The 8,654-nt window shown below is 42.2% G+C and overlaps 1 protein-coding gene across 1 annotated transcript in view; it reads right to left on the bottom strand.

Moving 5' to 3' along the window:
• The window catches only part of LOC142099110 (uncharacterized), a 29,021-nt gene extending 20,583 nt beyond the window's left edge, over positions 1 to 8,438 (bottom strand). Inside the window, exon 1 of the mRNA XM_075182261.1 lies at positions 8,325 to 8,438. The gene's annotated coding sequence lies outside the window, so the exon portion shown is untranslated. The remainder of the gene's footprint in view (positions 1 to 8,324) is intronic.
• Between the last annotated feature and the right edge of the window lie 216 nt (positions 8,439 to 8,654).

The following is an 8,654-nucleotide window of genomic DNA, read 5'->3' on the forward strand; positions in this document are numbered from 1 at the left end:
TTTGAGTACTAAGGCTTTTAATCCAGGCCCCCTGATGGGAGTATAGTGTAAATTAGTGGAATCATACTGTATATGTCATACTGTATATGTCTTTATATATTTCCATTCATATACGGGCAGAAAAAGTCAAAATAATCCATAGTTACCACAACTATATGGCCCTTATCTTACCAAATATTCTTTCACCACTCATTTTACATCTGCCATCAATGTTTTTAGGATTAGTTACATTATAGAGCACCAGCCTCTTTTATAGTTTTGTATATATAATGTCTTTTGAGAAATTATTGATTTTTTGCTTTACTATGACAGGAGGTGCTAGCAGGGCCGCCATCAGGGGGGTATGACCAGTACTGCCGTGAAGGGCCCAGACAGACTAGGGGGCCCGGACAGACCTCTCCGTCTGTCCAGACTCCCTGGACTGTCCAGGCCCAGCAGTTACCGACCGTGCTGCCCCTTTTTTTTCTTACCTTCTTCTCCGCGATACTGCAGCTCCGCCTCCCAGACTCACAGTGCGGTGACATCATCACTGCGCGCCGCATTCCCAGTGTACCAGTGACCGGGAGCTGAAGCATCGCGGAGGAGAAGGTAAGTTAATTAGCCATTCTTTTTTTTGAGGGGGGTAAGAGGGAGAGCCCAGGGGATCTTAACTGTGGAAGGTGGGGGGGAGGGAGAGCCTGCGAGACCTTAACTGTGGAGGGGGGAGGAGGGAGAGAGGGAGAGGGAGAAGGGGACCTTAACTGTGATTAGGGGGGAGAGGGAGACCCTAACTCTGGGGGAGAGAGGGGGACATTAACTGTGATTGTGGGGGTGAAAGGGGGATATTAATTGTTGGGGGTGTCATGGGGACATTAGCTGTGGTTGGGGGGGCATTAACTGTGAATGGGGGGAGAGAGAAACATTAACTGTGATTGGGGGAAGAAGGGGACATTAACTGTGATTGGGGGAGAGGGGGACATTAACAGTGATTGGGGGGAGAGGGGGACATTAACAGTGCTTGCAGGGAGGGGAGAGGGGGACATTTACTTTTGGGGGAGGGGAACATTTACTGTGATGAGGGAGTTGGGGGAATGTACTGTGATGAGGGATAGGGGGCTCATGTTTGGCGAAGAGGGAGGGGCACAGGTATGGGAAGGGGAGCCTGCCAGATTAATTAGTACTGGGCCCCATAGTTTCTGATGGCAACCCTGGGTACTAGTGAGAATAAGCCTATCGGTGTCTTTGTGAAATGCCTTTATAAATCAGAATGGTGAAGCGGGAGCTGTTAGTTGCATGCAACATTGCCTGCAGTGGTGTAACCACCATTTGTACGGCAGGTGCGGTCCATCCGGGTCCATGGAGATAATGCGGCCTGCTGCACGACAGATGCAGAGGGTTGGAACTAGCGAGCTGTTAGCCCCGTTTCCCTCCTCCCGCTTCCCTGCACTGGGGCCCACAACTTGCTAAATCCGCCTCTGATTGCCCGTGTACTTTAAGTAGATGTAAGGGGTTTTCCATGTGGAAGGATTTTGGGATTAGTGATGTGAGTGTGTCAAAGTCATTTTTGGAGGGGGTGCCTGTTACATTTTCATTTGTACAGGGCCCCACAATTTCTGATGACAGCCCTGCTAGTAATATCCTTTAATATTCCAAATAACAATTAAGTGTGCTCAACAGTTGTTAATAAGTGTTTTAAATATAGGCAGCAAAGCCACTCCCCAGACAACAGGGAATGGAGCGCTCCAATCGTAAAGATAGTGTTTTTATATTGCCTTTTTTTATTGGATAATACTGGAATCTCCATTCTTACATCTTCTGCTATTAGTCCCTGAATTACTGGACTATTATTCCCTACATTTATATATTTTGCCTTATAATTATATATTAATCCACAAATATCACAAACATTTATATAACGTGACACAGTAAGTGGTGTTCGTGCTATGTGTTTAGGTTCTTACAGACTTTACCTTTTTGTTGACCTTTCTTTCAGTGCATTTTATATTTTCATAAACAAATGAAGCCTGCAGAGTGCTAGGCAAATAATGTTCATTTTTTTACTTTACCTTGTTTGCTTTTCTGAATATTGAGATTTAAACAATGAAATGAGTGTAGCCCTCTGTATATACTGTAAAACATCTGCACAAACTGGAAGTTCTTTTATACGATTGTTAAAGATGTCACCATGAATCAAAATGTCCCCAATCTAAATATACCAGTGTACTTCATAATGGCTCAGTTTATTTATTTTACTTTTTATCTGTCTCTGCCCTCTAGCTTTATGTCAGTCACTTTCTTGTGTGAACAGACAGATTCAGAATGCATTTCTAGATTACTAACATTCACTAATGTTGTTTTAAATGGAGGTAATTTATTTAGAAAACACTGCAAGTTCCATGTTATTGTAGTAGGTGAAATATAATAGTTTTATATTTTTTGTATTTATTTAAATATATTCATCTAGTATTTAAAATGTTTTAAGTTTGGGTGATTTACAATACTGTTTATTTTAGCTGTCATTTTATTGTAGACTACAAAGCCAGCTCTCTCCATACTATTTACATCAGTTTACCACTATTACCGCTGAAATGACACATTATAGTAAGATACCCCCCTTTCTTTCCACATTATATTAACATACCCCCATCCCTCACAAATTATAGTAAGATGCCCCCTCCCTTCCCTCCCACATTATAGTAAGATTGCCTCCCACACACACATTATAGTAAAATAATCCCCGTCTTCCCTCCCACAATATAGTAAGATGCCCCCTCCCTTCTCTGCCCTTACACATTATAGTAAGATACCCCCTTCCTTCCCTCACACACTATAGTAAGATATCCCCTCCCTTCCCTCACACATTACAGTAAGATATCCCACCCTTCCCTCCCACAATATAGTAAAATGCCCCTTCCCTTCCCTCACACATTATAGTAAGATACCCCCTTCCCTTCCCTCACACATTAAAGTAAGATACCCCCCTTCCTTCCCTCACACATTATAGTAAGATACCCCCTTCCCTTTTCTCACACATCACAGTAAGATATCCCCCCTCCCCCCACACATTACAGTAAGATATCCCACCCTTCCCTCCCACAATATAGTAAAATGCCCCTTCCCTTCCCTCACACATTATAGTAAGATACCCCCTTCCCTTCCCTCACACATTACAGGAAGATGCCCCCTCCCTTCCCTCACACATTATAGTAAGATATCCCCTTCCCTTTCCTCAAATATTACACTAAGATATCCCGCCCTTCCCTCCCACAATATAGTAAGATACCCACCTTCCTTCCCTCACACATTATAGTAAATTATCCCCTTCCCTTTCCTCACATATTACAGTAAGATATCCCCTCCTCACACTTTATAGTAAGATACCCCCTCCCTTATACTTTATAGTAAAATACCCCCTCCCTTCTCTTTCCTCACATAGTAAGATTAACCCCGCTTCCCTCACACACATTATAGTAAGATATCCCCCCTTCCCTCACACATTATAGTAAGATGCCCCCTCCTTTTCCACACACATTACAGTAAGATATCCCACCCATTCCTCCCACAATATAGTTAGATGCCCCCTCCCTTCCCTTTCCCCACACATTATAGTAAGATACCCCCCTTCCTTCCCTCACACATTATTGTAAGATACCCCCCTTCCTTCCCTCATACATTATAGTAAGATACAGCTCCGATCACGGGGGGGGGGGTCCGCAATCAGCCCCAATCACGGGGGGGGGGGCCTTCACGGGGGAATGGAGGCCCCCTTAGCCCAGGGGCCTCCATTCCCTTAATCCGGCCCTGCCGACGCCACCCCTTAATCTGACTCTAGAAGTCAGGAGATGTGGTCGCAGGTGCAATGACGGGGCTGGCATCGGTCAATGACGTTAATGAATGCAGCTCCTAGGAGGAAGTATCTTCTGCAGAATACACAGTGCAGTCAGTAAGTTAGTTTTTTCTTTCTCTATTTTTGTTTTCTTTCTTTTTTTTTTATTAGGTAGGAAGAACAGGATTTACACAAGTAATGGGAACATATGTATGATATAAATAATGGGGAGCACAGGGCTTTACAACCAATAAGGGACAACACTACTGTGTTTAAAAGCTGATGCTTTCACTGATACATATTCCACTCCCTTCCACAACTTCTCTCTTTTATAAATCTTAATGACTTGATACCTCATTGCATGCGCGCACGCAGGGGGGGTTTCTGGGTCTCCAGAAACCCCTCCCCTCCACTAAAAAAGTGCCCTATGTAGCAGCACTGTACTATACAGCAGCCGCGGCGCTGTCAAAGAAGCGTCCGCGGCGGTGCTGTATTGTATACATCACCGCCGCAGATGCTTCTTTGACAGCCCCGCGGCTGCTGTATAGTAGTAATATATAGGCCGCAAGCTGAAGTTAGTCAATCAAGTTCTCTTATTTTTTCAGGCGAACATCATTAAGGCCATTTATTATGTGGACCTACATTAAGTCAAATAGCAAGTAACAATACATTTATATACAGACAAATAGATGATAGATGTAAAAGAGTGCAATGGTACAAGTAGACCTACAATAATATAAATTTGGATTCAGGTTAAACACAATCAGTAATATATACTGTACATAACAATGCAGGGGCGCACAGAGGATTTTTAAGGGGGGGTTCCCCTCCCCCAAAAAACGAGAGCTGCCTCGCATGCGCCCGCGCATGCGCAGCAGCTCCGTTTTGGCAGCACTGTTTTATACAGCAGCCGCGGAGCTATCAAAGAAGCGTCTGCGGCGGTGCTGTATACAATACAGCACCGCCACGGAGGCTTCTTTGACAGCGCCACGGCTGCTGTATAGTACAGTGCTGCAACGTAGGGCACTTTTTTAGCGGAGGGGAGGGGTTTCTGGAGACCCAGAAACACCCCCTGCGTGTGCGCCTGCAATGGGGTATCAAGTCATTAAGATTTTAAAAGAGAGAAGTTGTGGAAGGGAGTGGAATATGTATCAGTGAAAGCATCAGCTCTTAAGCACAGTAGTGTTAACATGAGTCCTCAGTTTTAGTGATTTATGTAGCAGATTACAGTGTGCTGATCGGACAAATCTTATGAAAGTTAGTTCATATAAAGAGCAGTGATGGGTGAGCACTGTGGTAATGTTTGTTCAATTTACCAAGGTATGAAATTGCACTTTGACTTTGAAGTATAGAAAATAATTTATAGAATCTGATTGGTTGCTATGTACATCACCTAGCCTTTTCCTTTGTTAAACCTTTTAGAAGGTTTGATAAATCTACCCCCTAGTCTTTTGCCTTGAAGTCAAGACTAACCTCCAAGGTATTTGCACAATTGGCAGCATTTCTGCTAGGGGGTAGGATAAGGTAGCAGGGTAGGACACATGGTAAATAGGTGTAAATGGTAACACCTTTGTCTTTGGCTGAGTGATCTCTGTGATATATATGGCTGAAACATGCAAAAATTAACTTTTGTTTCTCATATAACATTACTTAAATGAGAATCAAGGGGCAGAAAAAGCCCTTTTATGGGTGACCGGAGACCTTAAAGTGGTAGTAGGTTTAAGTATGAGGTCATGTTTGTACTCTTTCAACCATGCACATTTCTACTAAACCAACAATTTCACAAAGCCAGATGCGGGGTACACGTATAAATGTACTGTGTGTGGACAAATAGAAAAGCACTTTCTGTCCGCATGTATTCCACTTTCATAAATTACCTTTATTTTCCATTTAAAATATGCTTTGTGTATAGCTAATCTGACTGAATGATACATATCTGCAAATGTTTCTTACTTTCTCATCACTCCACACCAACTTCTGCCTTTCTGCTACTTTGAAGCACTCTTCTACTCACACTATTATTACTGCTTACTAGAGATCCTCAGGCTCGGTTCCCCGAGAACTGAACACACCCAAACTTAGCAGATCCGAGTACCGAGCCGAGCTGGCTCGGTACTTTTGCACTTTTTCGGAATTGAAAACGAGGCAAAATCTCATTGTTACGTCGTCGGATCTTGGATCTCGAGAGTTTTGAATTCTATAAGTACCGCCCTCCACGGCGATCTAGCGCCATTTCACAGAGGTACACAGAAGGGATAGCACACTTTGTAGAGCAGTTGGGCAGCAAGCTAGATAGAATAGAAAGAGGAGGGAGTAGCACTGTTCTACAAAATCTACAGTGACATTTAGGAGAGCTCCATTGCTAAGTATCATTGCTGAAAAACAAATACTTGGGCTCGCAGGTTTGTTGTAAAACTGTCAATCTGCAGTCACATTGTACTGTGTTATATAAACTCAGGAAGCTGCCACGGAAGTATAAATACAAATGTCTTTATTCCAGCAAAATATATGAGCAAAGATTCAGTTCAAGGCATATGCAGGTTTTCAAGTAACAGCATAAACAGGTATAACTCCCAACATAAATATGAACAGGTGTGGCTGGAAAGTTCACAGAGAAACAGGTTCCAAACAAACTACAGATATAGCTAAAATGCAGGAACAAATATAGAGTTACTCTATTGCCAGGATGCACAAGTCTGTCCAGGGAAGCAAACAGAGGAGTTGAGTACAGTGACCAGGCAGAGGTAAGGACAACACAAATACAAGCAAAACCAGAGTCCAGGGAGAGTACAGGGTCACAAGCAAACTAGCATAGACCGTTAATCAGCCCGAGGTTTTAGGCAACGAGAGTTCAAGCAGTATCCAGTATCCAGGCAGAGTTCGGGGTCACGAGCAAACAAGCATCAATGGTAAACAGGCCAAGGTCACAACGGGAGATCAAGTAGCAGCAGAAACAATCTGGAACAGGGAGACATGAGCAGCAGCTAGGTATACACGGATGAACTGCACAGAGCACAGCTTGAGGCAGGTATTTGAAGCAGTGTGATAGGTGCAGTTCTAATTAGGCATCAGGCAAGGAGATTAAGGCTGTTGCATAGTTCAGGAACAGAACAGCAGCACCTCTGGTGGTATGAGGTACTGCTGCTAGATACAAAGAATAGGCAGAGTCGTAAAAATATTGTACGCAGATCTAATACTAGCATAGTCCCCATCTGTCATCCGCTTTGCGACTGGGTGACAGCTTTCTTACTTTCTTCCTCTTGCAAAGTATTGTTTAACAGTCAATTGTTGTAAACTACTAGTAGTCTTCTTCTTCTGGATTTAAGATCCACCCCCAACAGCAGCAGCAGCAGTAGTGGGACTAACACTCATTAATTCTTCAGAGGAATCATGGTTAGTGGAGGAGTCATCTAGTCTTAGCAACTTGGATGCAGGTCTAACTCCCATCACTTGTGAGGAAATTTATGATGAAGGTGTTGGGAGTGTAGATTGCAGGTGCTGGGATCTAGATGAGAGAAGGGAGGTAGCTGATGCTGGACTGCTTGTTGTTATTTATTTAGCAAAAGTGTCTGATTTTCCCAAGAGCTTTCCATCAACTCACTTCAAATGGCGTAACATAGATGAGGATACTAGATGGTTAAGGTCCCTACCTCTACTGACTGTGGCTTTACAAACGCTACAAATGACTAGACAACTGTTGTCAGGATTTATGTAAAAATAATTCCACACATAAGAGGTGGATTTTTGGTCTTATGTCCAGGCATGACAATGGCCTTCTTTTTATCACTGGCAAGAACTGTTGCAGTCTTTGTTTGAAAGTGTCTGAAAATAATATTGTGACCTGTGAGGTGGTCAAAATTTACTGCAAATGACTTAAAATGAGTGTTATTGAGGTTAATACTAATGTAGGAACAAAAAAGAGCAAAATTATGTGATTTTAGCAATTTTTCTAAAAATACAGATCCAAAACCAAAACACATGAGGGCGGTTTTGCCAAAACTAAAACCAAATCCAAAACACGAAGCTAATCCACATCCAAAACCAAAACCACTTCACGAGGGTCAGTGAGCATCTTTACTGCTTACAGTTCTAGGGCCTGATTCATTAAGGAAAGTAAAGCAAAAAACTTAGTAACTTTGAACCTTGGAAAAGCTATGTTCCACTGGAGGGGGAGATAAATTTAAACTGTGTTGGCAGATTTATATTTTGGGTAGAGCATGTCCTAGATGAACTTTAAATTTCAGTGTACAAATAAGTTATCAAATATTTGTGCGCTTCATGAAAAAGCAGCCAGTATTTAACTTATGTGCAAAATAAAAAACTAATTTGCACCCTTTGCATTGTAACATGGTTTTGTCCAGAAATAATCTTACTCCTTTTTTTGCCTTATGTTCCTTAATGAATCAGGCCCCTAGTGCCCATTTCCACACAGTAGTTTTCACCTCCAACTAATTTAGACATCTCAATTACTGTACAATAAAAAGTAAACTAAAATAAATAAATAGAATTGTTTTCCTACCTGTTTAATGTTACAGTAATTATTCCTGCTGTATGGCTACTGTTTTTCTTGTGTGTCCGTCCTTTACTTTGTCTGCTCCGAGCGACTCATATATGCCTTCACTTCTGATTTTACTATGCAATTTCAGGAACTGTGCTAACAATGGAAGTTTCAGTCATGGAAATAATACTTCATGTATTTGGCTTGTCAGCAGTGTTTTCACAGCAATAGTTATAAAGACAGCATGTATCAGTCTTTTAATAGAGAAATGTCACTTCAAAATATTTATTTAATAATGTAAAAATAGGAGAGTTGCATGCTGCTCCCATCTCCCAAAGCAGAAGAAATGTA

The sequence above is a fragment of the Mixophyes fleayi genome, chromosome 8, assembly GCF_038048845.1.
Source record: "Mixophyes fleayi isolate aMixFle1 chromosome 8, aMixFle1.hap1, whole genome shotgun sequence".
Lineage (NCBI taxonomy): Eukaryota > Metazoa > Chordata > Amphibia > Anura > Limnodynastidae > Mixophyes > Mixophyes fleayi.